The sequence below is a fragment of the Phascolarctos cinereus genome, unplaced genomic scaffold (assembly GCF_003287225.1).
Source record: "Phascolarctos cinereus isolate Bilbo 61053 unplaced genomic scaffold, phaCin_HiC Scaffold_1;HRSCAF=81, whole genome shotgun sequence".
In the NCBI taxonomy this organism is placed as follows: Eukaryota; Metazoa; Chordata; class Mammalia; order Diprotodontia; family Phascolarctidae; genus Phascolarctos; species Phascolarctos cinereus.
In genome coordinates, this window is record NW_027555514.1 from 29,338,126 (window position 1) to 29,354,247 (window position 16,122).

The window sequence follows — 16,122 nt, forward strand, 5'->3', positions numbered from 1 at the left end:
CTTCCCTTCCCTTCCCTTCCCTTCCTTTCCCTTCCCTTCCCTTCCCTTCCCTTCCCTTCCCTTGGGGTTGTGTAAAAATTTCTCGGGTGAGAAGGGGTTGCAAGTAGAAAAAGTTTAAGAAGAGATTTAGAGTAGAAAGTTCTTGGCTCCACCACTTAACCACATGATAATGAAAAATCTCTCTGAACCTTAGATGACTTGTTTATAAAATAGGGATAAGGTTTTGTGTCATTTATCTTATAAGTACGTAAAGCCTTTTTAACTGCAAAATTCATTAAGACTAGTTTCTTAAACAGTGGGACTTTTACCCAAAGGAAGTGAAGGTAATACTCTATAAACTCAGAAATATCCTTACCAGCTTTAAAATGAGAAGGGGAAGGGAACAAGCATTTATTAAGCACCTTCTATGTGGCAGACACTGAGCTAAGTTCTTTACAAATATTATCTCATCTGATCCTCACAACAACTCTGGGAGGTAGGTACTATCATGATCCCATTGTGTAGTTGCAGAAACTGAAGTAGACCATCACTTCCTCAAAGTCACAGAGTAAGTAAATATCTGAGGCTGAATTTGAACTCAGATCTTCCTAACTCTAGACCCAGTGCTCTACTCATTGTGCAACCTAGCTGCCTCCAGACGGTTTTTGGTACAGACGCCACAGATAACAGGCAGGATGATGGACTGGCTAGAGAGCTGGCCACAGGGACAGGAAAGACTTGGTTCGACTTCTGTGTCTGACCACGAGCAAGTCAGCCCGTCATCATTGTGAGCGCCTCCCTAAGATTGTAAGTTACAGACAAGTTGCTGATATTCATCGCTGGAGGGAGTTTCCACGCTATGAGCTCCCCATATGGATAAAATCATGAGTCCAAACCAAAACAAACAAAATCCACAATGAACAAAAACTACGGTTGCCGTATGGAAGTGAAACAAGTAAATAGGGGAGTCATTTGAATAATGGGTCTTAACAAGATTAATGGTGCCCCCAATATCCCTACATAGTGTAGAGTGATGCCAATCTCTGACACTTGAGCTCTCCCTGAAAAATTCAATTCTTGTGCCAAACTTTTAAGTCCTAAATCATCTTTGATTTTAAGACATACTGAGGAGGAAAATTAATTAGGTTTTCCTAATTTTTCTTTTGGCAGGGAAGTGAAATAATTTGCTTCAAAGAGCCTCTTTGATCATCAGTTTATTTGATCCTAACTCTAAGAACATCAGCTCTAACAAAGAGCAACTTAATTCTGAATCCTCTACATAAGTGCAGCCAGCAGCCCGGTCAGTGGGTTGGATTAGAGGTTTAAAAGCTGCTGCCGACCTTGGGAAAGTCACAGCTCCTTCTGGGTATCAGTTCCCTCATCTGTAAAATGGGGGGTGATAATGCCAGTTGCCACAGTAGTGTGGTGTAAAGAAACTGAGAAAAATCTTCAAATCTCTCAGGGAACTCTGCTGAGAGCAGAAACTCCTACAGCAGAAACTCCCTCCTTTGAGGAAGATTGTGACCTCCTTTGATTTAGCTCAGATCCCTGATCATAGAATCTCAGAGCTGGAAGGAACCCCTCAGAGGCCATGTAGCTCAAGTGTATAGCAGACAAAGAATTTTCTGTACATCTAACACTCCTGGCTATCCAGTGTTTGCTTGAAGAGCTTCTTGAGGGCAAACCACTACTTCCTGAGGCAGCCCAATCCACTTTTGGACAGCTGTGAAGGTCAGCAAGTTCTTTCTTCCATCAAGCCTAAAAGTACCTTGCTGAAAATTCATAGTCTCTAAACATATTTTATAAATATTGTCCCCACCTTACCAGGTTGTGGTCCCTTACAGGAAGTGCAATCAGTGCAAGGGAAACAACACTGAACTTGGAGTCAGAGGAGAGGAGCAAAATCCCAGCTCTGCCACTGACTGACTATTCCTATATACATGGGCAAATCACTTTCCTGCTCTGGGATTCAGTTTCCTTATCTGTGAAATGAGGGTATCAAATTATGTGACTTCTAAGGTCCCTTCTAATTTAAAAATTATGACGTCTGTCAGGTTGGGTGCTTGCTCTCTCCCTCCCTCCTTCCCTTTCCCTCTCCTCCGCCCCCAACACCCACAGACACACCCCCCCATACACCCCCCCACCCACCCCCCACACAAGTGTGAATCACTTTTGTTTTAGGAGGGACTGAGGTCTCATCCACACAAGGAAGTGAAGGAAGGGATGGTAAGTAGTAAGGTGTTCTATGAAACACATCAGGTAAGTGACTTGGCCAGAGACACAGCGTAAGTAATCAGAGGAGGGGAAAAGTAAAGACTATCTAAAAAACAAGGGCTTCCCCTGTTATGTGTCCTAGACCTTTTAGATGGTCAGTCTAGGGAAGCCTATACCCTTGCTTCTCAGAAAATTATTTTTAAATGCAAAAACTCCAATGCCCAGGATTCCAAAGGAAACTAATTCTATTGAAGCACTGTTATTTAAAAGAAAAAAAATCACACCCCAGATTAACAACCCCTGGCATAAATAGTTATGATGAAAATATTTATTGTAACAGCCATGACTGGTATGTCTTTGTGCTTTTAATTTCCACAAAATTATAAAAGAATTAATTTTGCCAATGAACATAATGAACTTTTCAAATACCTTCTTTGAGGCCGAGTTAACAACATACAGTTCTTAGGGTGCTCTCAGTCTAGTTCTCCCTGGGCATCCTTGTAAACTCCCCATTGGGGTGTAGCTTAGCAACTGCATGACCAAGAGGCATTTCCTCTTGGCCTTGGTTGCATTTTTTTCAACCCAATAAATCAATTTAAAACACATCTTGACCCCCATCCCACATCATTTTAATGGGAAAAGGAGAGAAGTCCAAAACAACTAATTCAATTGTTTTTTCAGGCTTCACTCTTTAAATGTTGCCCCAGACTATGTCTGACCCCTTGGACTCACTGGGGGAAAAAAATTAAGGCAGCAAAACATAGCAGGAAAACCATTCCTGCTGCAAGACCTGGGAAGATTTAATTGCCATCATCCCCAAGGGAAACTACACAGAGCAAAGTACCAAGAGAGTCAGAAGTAGAAGAGAGAGAAAAAGAGAAATTGTTTCTTTTTAAGAATCAACATTTCCACAAAACACTTAAAACTCTTAAGGGGGGAACGCATATAGAAACATCACAAAAAATATAAATATTTGCAAGAATAACAATAGTTTCCATTTATAAATATATTGATGGCTCTACATAGCATTATGATTTATATATTTATAGATTAATGAAATGGCGGAATGAAAAAAAGCAATTCAGTGTTTATTATGTGCCAACCACCATGTTAAAAGCAAGGAATAGAAATTCAAACAAAAAGTAAAAAGTTCCTCTCCTCAATGAACTTCTATTCTGGAAGAGGAAATCATTACATATAGGAGAGAGGTAGCCAGGGAGGGATATCTTAGTTTAGAAAGTCACAGGGAAGACAAGTGAAACCACAGAAGAGAAGACTGACATATCCTTTCCAGTAGCAATGGATAGCAGTATTGATTTGACTGAGTTTCCAGAGATGGAAAAACGAGGGGATGCATAAGGTCAATGGTAAGGCAGGTGAAAAAGATAGCTGGCCAGCATGTGAAGTAAAGCATGGCTAGGGCCATTAGATAGAGAGTGCCATGGAGCATATTCGTCAACCCCCATAGTGAGGGTCCCTGGGCAGGGGTCACAGAGTTCCTAGTGTGAAGTTACCCAGAGTATGCTCTTTGGTCCAATGGGCACAGTAGCAGGAAATATGGTTAGAAGATGGCCAGGATAAACCCATAGAGCGACAGTTTTTAAAGTGGTTCCCTCACAACCCAAGGAGGTAGGTGGGATACGTATCATCCCCATTCTGTAGATGAGAAAACCCAGCAAAGATAAAAGGATTTGCACAGCAAGCAAGAGGCAGTCGGGCCTTCAGCCTTTGTCATTTGACTCTCGCTTTTTTTTTTCTGTCTTAACTGTTCTCTCTCAGGACTCATGGCTCCCCACTTCTATTAAAGAATCAGTAACATGGAAGCACCTTGAGGGGAGGCACTGTTTCCTTTTTGTCTTTGTTCCCCCAGTGCCCAGGCCACAAAAAGTGCTACAAGATGCTTGTTGAGTTACATTGAATTGAAATGAATTCACAAACACTAATGAATAAGAAGCAGTCACCCCAAGGAAAGTACAGGGACTTGGAGTCAAGCTACCAAGATTGGAATCCCAATTCTGATGCTTATTCCCCGTAAACAGGTAAAATTCCCTTTGATTCCTAGACTGTCAGATTAGCTCGTATGTGAAACAGAGATAATAATGCTTTACTTCCTACTCAATGTGGCACTATGAGGAAAGCACTTGCAAACCTTCCAGCTTTATTGAAATAGGAGCAATTATTATAACTAGACAGGTAAAGAGCCCTGCCTGCCTCTCTCCTTCTCCCTAACCCATTCTGTCCATCTCCGTCTCTCCTTCCTCTCCTTCTCTCTCTTCCTTTCTTCTTCTCAATGTCCTTCTCCTCCCTTCTGTGTTGTCCCTCTCTCCCCCCTGCTCATCTCTCTCCTTCTTTCTCTGTCTCTTTGCCCTTCTTCCTTTTATTTTCTTTTTTGCTCTGGAGAGCACAGGGCAAGTGGTGTTTCCCCCTTTTCTGATTCCATTTTTCCAATAGCTTTACCCCTTTATCTCAAGAAGGATCAGTAAGTCTCTGACCTTCCTACTGTTGTTGATTAAGGCTAGGTTTAAGTAAACTAAGAGACATTTGTTCTCTGGAACGGACCTCCTGGTCCATCAGATCTGTCCAGGCAATCCAATCAGGAAGTTGTAAACTCTGAATGGCTCATCTGAGTATTTATCTTAAGGGTGGGAAGAGGCAGGAGGATTAGGAATAAGCAGTAGAAACTTGTCTTTTCCATTGGAAAATGTCAGTACTTATGCCTTTAAAGTAACCCCAATTGGGTCAGGAAAATGAACACAGAATCACAGAATTTTAGAATTTCAGAGTTAGAAGGGGTTAGACATCTAGTCAAATCCGTATCTGGAAAGAATATCAACTGCCAAAGAGAGGTTGACCAGCCTCTGCTGAAGGCCTCCAATTAAAGGGAACCTACCGCCTCTTAAAGCAGCCCATTCCTCAGGACAGTTTTAATTGCCTAAAATCAAGTTATGATTGCTTCCTTGTATCTTCTACCTCTAGACCCCCTGGGGCCAAACAGAATAAATCCAGTATCTCTTCCACTGGAGAGCCTTTAAGATACTTAAAGAGAGTTAATATGGCTTTCTCTTTTTTTCTGAGATGCTTCTGTTAATTCTGTCAGAGAATTCTGCTTGTTCTCATGTCTTCTGCAGGCTAACCGTATCAATTGGGACCATGTCCCTGACTCTCAACCTGTTCCCAAATCCTAAGTATTTTGTTTCTGTATTTTGAGTCATTATTAACTATGGCACAAGGACGATACATCATTTAACATGCATGAGCAAACCTAGGCACCCTTCTTATGTTTTTTTAAATTTTATTTTATTCCGAACTTAATGAAACAAGCAATTCGATAACACAGTGGAGTAGGGCAGAAAAGATGATTGTACATGAAACTACAAATCTATTACATACAACTTGCTGTTTCTTTTATATAAGATCTTCATCTAGGTCAAGTTAGGTCAGCCTAGCATAGCATAGGTCTAGGCAAGGTACAACAAAGAACGGAAACAAATCAAATGCCTGTTTTCTGCAGTGTGAAGCTTTATTATTCATACTACCAGGCACTCATCAGCCAGCTGTAAATTTTCCATTTTGAAGAAGAAAATGAGAAATGAAAAAGTCTGCTACCACTTTTGTTTTGGGGTCAGCTCGTAGAGAGATCTATAGGATTTTTGTGAACTGAGATTTAGTGCATCCTCATTAAACGTACTCTCCGATAGCTCTGTCTTAGCCATTTTTTCTCTTCAACATGGTATCTTCCAGATGCTGCCAATTACTGCTTCTTATATTGTTTTCTGGGGGAATATTAAATTCAGGTCCTTTTATCCCATGCCTAAGGCCAACACTGTAACAGTCGATCTTCGTAATTCAAACATGTCTGATATCTTAGATTCAATTGCCCTGTTTAAGACCTACATTTAATGAAGAACTGGTCGACGTGAGGTTTAATAGATAAAGCGGAATTGCTCCATCTTAGAAATCTCTCTTCACTGAAGTTGAATCGCCACGAATATTACCAACTCGCACTTATAGACTGAGGTTTCTGCCATTTGCATTGCCCCCTGATGCTATCTTAAGGCTACAAAAAGTCTAGCTTAGGTTTGTTCCCCTGCCATCCAAGACTGGCTGCCTGGTGAAGAAGAAAAGCAGCAGGAGCTCAGAAAAGTGGAGAAAGGGGGAGGCTCTTCAGCGAGGTAAAAACTTGATTTCCCTTGTATTCTTTGCTGGTGAGCCAGGATGCGGAATTAACCCATTTCTGAAAATACCAACATGGCTCTTTTTTTCCACGTTGAAACAAGCTGCTGAAGATGAAGAGGCAAAAATAGTCATATACCTCTGCTGAAAAGCAACCCTAGGAAGCAGGAAAACAGGCTACAATGGAGATGAGGGCATGGGCTCTTGACTTTGTATGATAGCAAATACATGCCGATTGATAACATTAATGAAAAGGGAGAAATTCGATGATGGCAACTAATTATTCAATTCTATTCTATTTAATGAACATTTATTTCTGAGTCAGCTAAGCAGCTCAGTGGATTTAGCACTGGACCTGGAGTCAGGAAGACCTGAGTTCAAATCCAGCCTCGGATACTTACTAGCTATATGACCCTGGGCAAATCACTTTACCTCTATTTCCATTTCCTCATCTGTAAAACAGGGATAACAATAGCATGTATCTCCCAGGGTTGTTGTGAGGATAAAGAGCGATAATATTTGTAAAGGTTTTTCGTATAAACATTATCAATTAATGTTGTTATTAATTATTAAGCACCTAGTGAGGTAGATAAAACTTATTAAGTGCTATGTTTCAATCACCATACTAAATGCTTCAGATACAAATAGAAGCAAAACAAAAAAAACAATGTCCTCACATTTCAGTAAGAGACATAACACATACAGGGAAGCTGGAAGGGGGTGTAAAGTTAGGCATGTGTCAGCTTGGTCCAGAAAGAGGGTGGAGACTCGGTTGTAGGTAAGATGAGGCAAAAGCTTATCTGTCAGAGACAATGGTCACTCCAAGGGCAAAGTCTAAGTTGCCAATGAGGAAGAGGCAGGGATGAAGGATGGAGTGGAAACATTAGAGTCTGGAGCTGATATTCAGGAAGCAGGGAACCTGCTATATACGAGGCATTTTGCCAAGTCTTTAGAATACAAAGACAAAAATCAAACAGTCTCTGCCCTAAAGGAGCTTGCCTTCTACTCGAGAGTTATGCATGCATAGATGAATAAATATGAAGTTTATACAAAGTAATTTCCAGAGGGAGAAAGCAATAACACCTAGGGATGGCAAGGGGTTGGGGTTGAGGGGAGAATCATCAAAAATTTCCTGTAGAAGGAGTCCCTTGAGAAATGCTTTAAAGGAAGTTAGGAATTCTAAGAGGCAGACGTAAGAAGAAGAGGTATATTTCAAACATGGGTAACCACTTGTACAAAGGCCTAGAGAAAAAAAGCAGAATGTGGTATACAGAGAACAGTAAGCACTTTTACTGGAACTGAGAATGCATGAAAAAAATCATGGGATCATACAGAGCTTTAGAAGTCATCAATCCAATCCACTCATATTTTAGAGATGAGCAAACTGAGACCAAGAGTGTACTAAGTGATTTGCCCAGGATCACAGTGCTTATACATATAATTTAAAGACACTATGTCCTGCCTTTCAGCCCAAAACTCCATGGATGCTGCCTTTCTTGGACAGGCAGGTAAGGAGAGTCAGTAGTGGCAGAGCTTGAATGGTGATCTCTTGGGATCAGACCATCCAATCCTATGAATAATTTCACATCTATGATACTACATATGCTGGAGAGATTTAGGACGACATAAGATAGAGCCAGCAAACTCTATTCTACTGATGAGACTCAAGAGGAATGCAGTTAACAGTGGTAGGGTGGTCTACCACTGCCATGATTAGCCAGTCTGACCCAATTGCTGCCCTCAATAGATCTCGGGTCTGGCAAATGCTAGTGAAGTTTAAGTGGTCAAAGAAGTTTACCAGAATCTTGAAGCCTGTTCATGATTGAATATGATTGACATTGATAGTTGTTTTCTGGCTCACTTCCCATCATGACCAAACATGGACCAAGAGCTACGTTCTACTCAGAACACTCCATCACATAAATGTGGTTGCACTTCCAAGATCCTGACTTCCCTGCTGTGACTCTAACCTCCTGACCTGTCAATTCTCCCATTCCCAAGGACTCTGTTCCACCATTATGACCAGCTATGCCCATCCCATGTCAGTCGGTCTATTAGCCCATTTTTAATTTTCTTCAATTCTGTATCCGCCTATATCTCATAACTGGCTGATTCACACTTGCCTTCACCATCACCCAGGACTTCATTGCCTCCTTGACCTTCTCCTGAACCCACCTTACCAATCTCAATCATACCCTTCCTTTGCTTTCTTCATTGCCACAGGAGGCATAACCAAAGTCAATCCATCAGTCCGTAAACATTTATTAAGTGCCATGCACCAGGAAGTGTGCAAGCATTGGAGATACCCAGAAATGAAGATGGTCCTTGTTCTAGAGTAATCCGTGGTCTGATGGGGGAGACATGAAAACAACCCTGTATAAACGTGCTACCCATATGACAAATTAGACATAATTAATAGAAGAAAGACTCTAACATATTCAAGAGTAGGGTAACTAGGGTGAGGAGATCCTTAGTCCAAAGATCTGACTGAAATGGGGGCCCAGGAAGTAAATCTACTTGGAAAATGTGTTTGACAATTCCTGAAGCAATGAACTCCAAAGGACAGAGCCGTTAAGGCAACATTGCTCCCTCTGGTCTGTGATCATGGTCAAAAGAGGTCACTCAAAAAAGCTGATTCAATAGCTGCCCAAGGATTCTGGTACCTTTTAAGGCCTCCATCTCTCCTGAACTCTCTTTCTTTTTTAAGTGTCAAAACCAAAGAACCATAGACTATCAGAGCTAAAAGAAATATCAGAGATCTTTTAGTCCATTTTCAACTTTTGCATTGTAGTCAAGTTGTTTTCTGTCACGTCTGACTCTTCATGACCCCATTTGGGGTTTTCTTGTCAGAGATACTAGAGTGGTCTGCCATTTCCTTCTCCAGCCCATTTTACAGATGTGGAACTGAGGCAAGCGGGGTTAAATGACTTGCCCAGGATCACACAGCTACTAAGTGCCTGAAACCAGATTTGAACTCATGAAGATGAGCCTTCCCGATTCCAAGCCCGGTGCTCTATCCACCGCACCATCTAGCTGTCCACATTCCCTAGTTTTACAGATGAAGAAGCAGAGGCATAGAGGATAAATGACTTTTCCAAGGTCATGCATATAGTTAATGGCAGAGACAGTATTCCAAAACAGTTGTTCTGGAACCACTCCCAGTTCAAGCTTTATCCTATACTAGGTATATAGATACAAATAAGCAAACAAACAAGGAACACAAGCCCTGCCCTCAAGGAGCGTACATGCTAGTGGAGAGGCAGGGGTGGGGGTGGGGAAGATGATACAAAAAGAGGGGCTGAAATCATTGGGGAAATGTTCTCCTTAACCGTAGGGCGCATGTCTGACCATCTCTTCTGGTAATCGCAAACTCTAAAATGGAGTGGCCGCTTTCTCCAAGACATCTATTCCTCTAATGTCACCAGCTAGATTTCTTTATTGGCAGGATGACAGAAATACAGGACTAGAATTAAGAGGGACAACAGAAATCACCTACTACAACCTCCATTTACAGAAAAGGAAGCTGGGATCCAGCAAGGTTATAGAGTTATAATAAATAACATAAAGGAACTTGAACCCAGGACATCTGACTCTAAAGACCAATACACTTTCCACAGTGTCCTGCTAAAGACATCTTTCTTATTACTTGTTATTTTTTTCCCTAAGGGTTGGGCAAGGTCTCTGATATCACTCTTCTTCATACTTCCCATATGTCTTCCCTGTCCCTACCCCCACCCCAACTGTTCCAGTGCCTACAGAGTACAGTCCAAATTCCTCAGCCCCCACAATCTGGCTCTTACCACAGTCCCTCATCCCCTGTTCAAATCTGGACTTTTCTCAAATGCTGGATTCTTACTTTTAATAAAATAGTTCTACATTTCTGACTCATACAGTTTACTCATGAATACTTTCAATGTGCAAGCCAATATAGAGAATATAGTATTAAATTGCTTTCATTAACAGAACAGAAAGATATTAATTCAAAATTTCACTTCACCCTTCTAGACTTTATTTGTAAACACACTGAAGATTAAAAACAATGACAACTCGCATATGTCTACAAAAGGAAAAGGGAGCTATTCAAAGTTGTCCTTGGTTACTATGCCATCATCAGACTTTCTTAACTGTACGTTTATGTCATCACTCCTTACTTGTGGCAAGGTCTGTAGCTATAGACAGTTCTTTTATTAAACCATAAATTTTTCCTGAAGTACATCAGCTGTGGTGGATAGCGTACACATGTTTAACATAATCAACAAACCCTTGATAAACCATTGAGGAAATCATAGGCAGAATTGTAGGTCCCTTCCTCAAAGATGCTTGGACACCTGGTTCACTAAGTATGATTTCAGGTTTATCAATGGTAGCTCCAGAATTGATGCCAGTTTTCTTGAGTGTCAAACTAACTCACCTTGCAAACTTCAATGGCCCTCTCTGATTTGCAGCCATATAGAATCACTTGAGAAAAGAAAAAGTGTTATTAAAAAGGCAGGTCTTTCTTTCAGAAAGAAATTTGAAGTTATTAAAAGAACCATACAATTTCTCCCAAAGCAGTCTAATTGGTTCTCTTCTTTCCACTCCATTCTAGATCTGGCTGTGTACCACGGATGAACAGATGGACCAGCCCCATCCTTTGTCCATCCAACTTCATATCATAGTCTAGACAAGTCATCCATTTGCTTTTTCCAATGTACATAGTTACACTAATTCTTCTGAGTTATTATGGATCTTATTTAAAAGTCTACATATTCCAGGGCTTGATGCAATCAGTACAATGTCATCCACAGCTAGGAGCATATGGAGGACCTTGCCATTTATAGGAAATCCCTCTTCCATTTGGAATCTACACTGGAGAGCTCCCATTGTGTTAGCATATATGTTTTTGCCAAATATACACAGCCTACTTTTATACTTTGTTTTAAATTAATAATCAGAGGGTCATTGAACAAAGTTATTTATATAGTCACATTTTGCAAAGAATCTAATATGTTTTTCAGAGGAGATTTGCACAAGAGACAGAGAAGTATGTCTATTAATTGCCTGTTGCCCTTACCAAATCTGGTGGGATTTTTAAAACATATTCAGTAAAAAGCGATAGTTTATAGTCTTTATATCTTTCCATGAAGTATGTGGCATTTTAGAATGTAACTTTGGAAATCCTGCCCTTCCTAATATCTTTGTCAACAATGACCTCATGCATATATAGATTACTCTCAAAAAAATTTTGTTTAAGATGAGAAAGTAGTTTATGGCATGGTAACCATTAATATTCTCTGCTATTGTTTGGTGGTATTGTTAACAAAAAGGCTCATGATGTTTTCCAAGCCTTGTATGGTCTTGTCTCTTTCAGACACCTTAAGGATCAAATGTCCATTTGACCCAGAGGTCCACCGCTGGATACGTACCCCAAGGAGGCCATCGACAAAAATAAAGGTTCCATATATACCAAACAGCAACAGCAACAATAACGACAGGAAATAAGTAGATGCCTATCCATCTGGAAGTGGCTAACCACCCTGTGATACCTGAATGTAGTGGAATGTTACCTCTATGAGAAACAAAAAACGTGATGAATAGACTATAGCACAGAAAGACTTGCATGAACCCATGCAAAGTGACATAAGCAGAGCAAGAAAAAGAGTGCATATAATGACTACAACACTGTAAGTGGAAAGAACAACCATGAAACAAAGGAACATGGATACTGTGACATTACAAGGAATGGGATTAACCTCAATAGAGAGATAGAGAAGATATCTCCACCTGTTCCTTTGCAGAGGTGGAATATCCACAATTGCAGAAAACTTCCCAAAATGTCAGATGTTTTTAATGTGCTGATCAGGTTTGCAGGTTTTTATTCTTCATCTTCTTTTCTTTTTTAAGAAATTTATTTGTTTTAAGGGATGACTCTTATAGAGGGTAGAAGGAAGGCTATAGGAGAAAATCTAGGTGACTTGAAAAGAAAATATATCAATAAAAATCTATTTTTACAAAAGAATCGGTCCTTCAATGTCCTCAAAGTTGTTTCGCATCCAGCACTGACCTCTTCTGTATATATTTCGTCTACTCTTGTTGGTTTTCCCATTGTTGTTTTCCTTAGTACAATTTCTACTGACTCATTGAGGTCTGTGATGATAGAGTCCAAATGTAATTTCTCCATTCTCTTTAATAGCGAAAAGAGTTAGTTATGAATACATTTGCAGATTTTTCCCATTTTTCATGTTTGTTCTTCTAGTTTTGTCTCTAAATGTCTTCAGAGAGTGACTTTAGTTGGGTTTCTCATCAAAAATTCTTTATACTTGTTTCTCTTCACAGTTTCTTGGTCTTTTATGAGGTGATGCTTCTTTTAATTTTCTACCATCCTCTACCATAAGATTTTACTACCAAGTTTGTACTTTAAACCAGAATTGCCTTTGGCTGCCACATCTTTCCACTTGGCAAGGAACTCAAGTATTTCCTGGCAAGGACAGTTTCTAGGCTCTTTTGTCTTCTTGTTGTGGCAACTAGTTTATTAAAACAATTCAATCTTCTTGCGAAATGATGATAATCTATGTTTATGTCTGTTCTTTTAACCCTATCCACTTTGTAAGATATACCATAAAGCCCCAGGGACCATGGTTTGAAAAACCTTGTTCTAAGTCTTCCCCGTGCTTCAAGGCCCAGCTCCTCTGAGTCATCTTGACCTCTTCAGTTTCTCAACTCCTTTACCAGGGTGTTTTATCTTTTATTCAATACTTAGCCCAGGCTATGTTATGTTACTTTTTTAACGTGTTTCTCTTATCACGCAAACTAAACTTTAAACCCAAAAAGACTGGGCAAGAGACTTTTATATGCCTCAGTGTCTTACCAATTACAGTTACGTAATAAATCTTTGTTAATGATGAGGTAGTGATGCTTAATGATAAAGAGACCTAAAATACTGACAAGAGCATTTGAGAGAGAGCAGCTGTTTCAGGTGCATTGTCACAGGAGGAAAAATGTGACCCTCTTCACCAGTCATTCAGACCTTTGATGTACATAGCTGGCCCCCTCCAAGTGACTGCATACCCAGTGAATTACTGGTTCTCTGGCACAGGAAATCAATGACATATTACAAATTGACAACCAGCTATCAAAGACTATGGTACTGTAACTACATATATCAAGCCACTGCCTTTGCCCAGTGTCGAGAATCCATACTAATGGAAGATACTTGAAAGCCATTAAGGCATTCTGTCAAAGAAGTGGCAGGCTCTCAAATGGTGCATAAATAAAGAGGAACCTACAGCAATAAGTAGAAGCTACAATGAGTCAGATTTAGACTTGATGGGAAGGAATAACTTCCCAACAGCTAGAACTGAACCCAAGTAGAATGCGATGGCTCAGAAAGTGGTGAGTTTGCCTTCCTGGGAAGTATGTGAGCAAAGTCTGGATACCTACCTCTCTGGGATGTTCCATAAAGGGATTCCTATTCATTATGGCTTGTACTATATCTTTCCGACTTGGAGGTGAAAAAGTCATTCTGGGAAACTGAGTAATAATAATGACTCATTTACATAACACTAAATGTATGAAACAAGCCTTACATTTATTGTCTCATTCAATTCTCCCAACAGTCCTGTGAGGTAGATACTTGAGGTATTGCTACATGCAACAATGGACCTGGTGATTTGCCTATGAGCACACAGGGAGTGCCTGGCTTGGGATCTGAACCCAGGTCTTCCCACCTCCAAGTGTAGCACAGTAACCACTAAGCTACACTAGCCTTCTCTCATAAGACTAAACTGTCTATTTTGAGAGGGAAGGTTGCCGTAAGCAGTCCAAGATAGATATCACAGATATCAAACTTTGGCCATGCTAAAAATCTATAAAAGAATGGTTGTAGTCTAAGCTAATTAAGTGCAATCACTTCAGCAGCAGCAAACCAAAGCTCATTTAGTTTTGTTTTCTGTGGTCATGGGGGGAAATAGTCACATCTGGATATCAAAGTTTATGGTGATGTATAAAGCCACAATGATTTAAAAAACAACGACAGCAACAGAAACTCCACTCCCTGGAAGGATAATGTGAAGCCCTGGAAAATCAATCATGGGAACAGGTGGGACATAAAAGCAGCAGGCAAAAGATGCTGCCAAGCAGGCTTTGGAGAAAGGGGAGCTGAGTTAGAGGAAATCCCATTTGCGCTGATGAGCACAGTCTCTGCAAACCCGCCTCCTGCAGGCTAGCATGCATGCCCACAATTGTGGCTCCAAGGACAAATATATCACGAATGCGGCACGGAAACCAAAACACAGAACCAACTAACAGAGACGGATGGCATTGCCCATTTGTAGACAGCTTTGCCCAAGCAAGAGAAAACAACTTTGAGTTCTCAGGGTCAACACACTTGGAGAAAACTACTGGTGATACACATAAGTGGCCTGAACTCTGGTAATCAGAATGAACTCAACCCAGGAGTTAGCAAGCTTTGGGAATGTAGCGTTAGTGAGTCCATGCCTACTTAGGAAGGGCTTGTTTATTCCACTGTTCTTTGTCAGAGCAAAAACATTTGTTGGGCAGCTAAGGTGGACAGAGTGCTGGACTTGAAGTCAGGAAGACTGATCTTCATGAGTTCATATCTGGTCTCAATCACTAGCTCAGAAAGTGTGTGACCCTGGGCAAGTCACTTAATCCTGACTCAGTTTCCTTATCTGTAAAATGATTTGGAGAAAGAAATGGCAAACCACTCCAATATCTTTGCCAAGAAAACCCCAAATGGGGTCATGAAATCAGACATGACTGAAAAATGACTGAACAAAAAATATTTGTTGGTATTTAGGCAGAGCCAATCAGCACATTTTCAGATAAGCAGAGTTCAGTAGATTCATGATAGCATGATATATACATAAGGACTCTCCTTGAGAGCAGGCACCATATTTTTTGCCTTTCTTTGTATCTGCAGAATTTAGCAGCTTGACGCTCAGCAGCTTCTAACCTTTGTTCATTGTTCTGCTATCTAGGACCAAGTAGAAAAAATCTGATCCCTTCTTCCATGTCAGAGTTTTCAGATATCTGAAGATAGCACCATGGTATATGAAAAGCATATTGTATTTTGAGTCAAAGGACCTGGGTTCAAATCCTGTCTCTGCCACTTATCTGCATGACGCTGGAGAAGTTATTTGGCCTCTTTGGGGCTTCAATTTTCTCATCTGTAAAAAGAGGGGACTGAACTAGATTAGGGATGGTCAGACTCAGAAACCATTCCCCGAAGGCTGCGTATTGACTAAAAAAGCCACAAATTCACATTATCTATGTTGTTGTATTTTCATTTATCTTGTTAAATATTTCCTAATCTGGGCACTTTGCTCCATAAGTTTCACACCTCTGAACTAAAGGGCTTCCAAGGTCTGTTTGAGCTATAAACCTGTGATTTCCTGAGTCTCCTTCTCTGGAAATAGAGGGAGGTACAGTGGGAAGGGTAATGGATTCAGAGTCAAGGAACCCTAGCTCAAATTCCACTTCTGCCACCTAACTGCTCTTGCGACCCTGAACTCACCCACAAAAGGAGGAACTAACTTGCTGGCCTCTAAGGTGCCTTTCAGGTAAAACTCTGTAATCCTATGATCTCAAAATTAAGTATGCTCTATTGTTTCCATCGATCTTCACAGGGCATGATCTTGTTATTCAGTCATGTCTGACTCTTTGTGACCCCATCTGGAGTTTTCTTGAAAGGTTTGCCATTTCCTTCACCAGCTCATTTTACAGATGAGGAAACTGAGGCAACAGGGTTAAATGACT

At 40.6% G+C, this 16,122-nt stretch overlaps 1 protein-coding gene across 1 annotated transcript in view; it reads right to left on the reverse strand.

The window, feature by feature from the left end:
• The window catches only part of RARB (retinoic acid receptor beta), an 829,117-nt gene that overhangs the window by 780,647 nt on the left and 32,348 nt on the right, over positions 1-16,122 (reverse strand). The gene's annotated exons all lie outside the window — the stretch shown is intronic.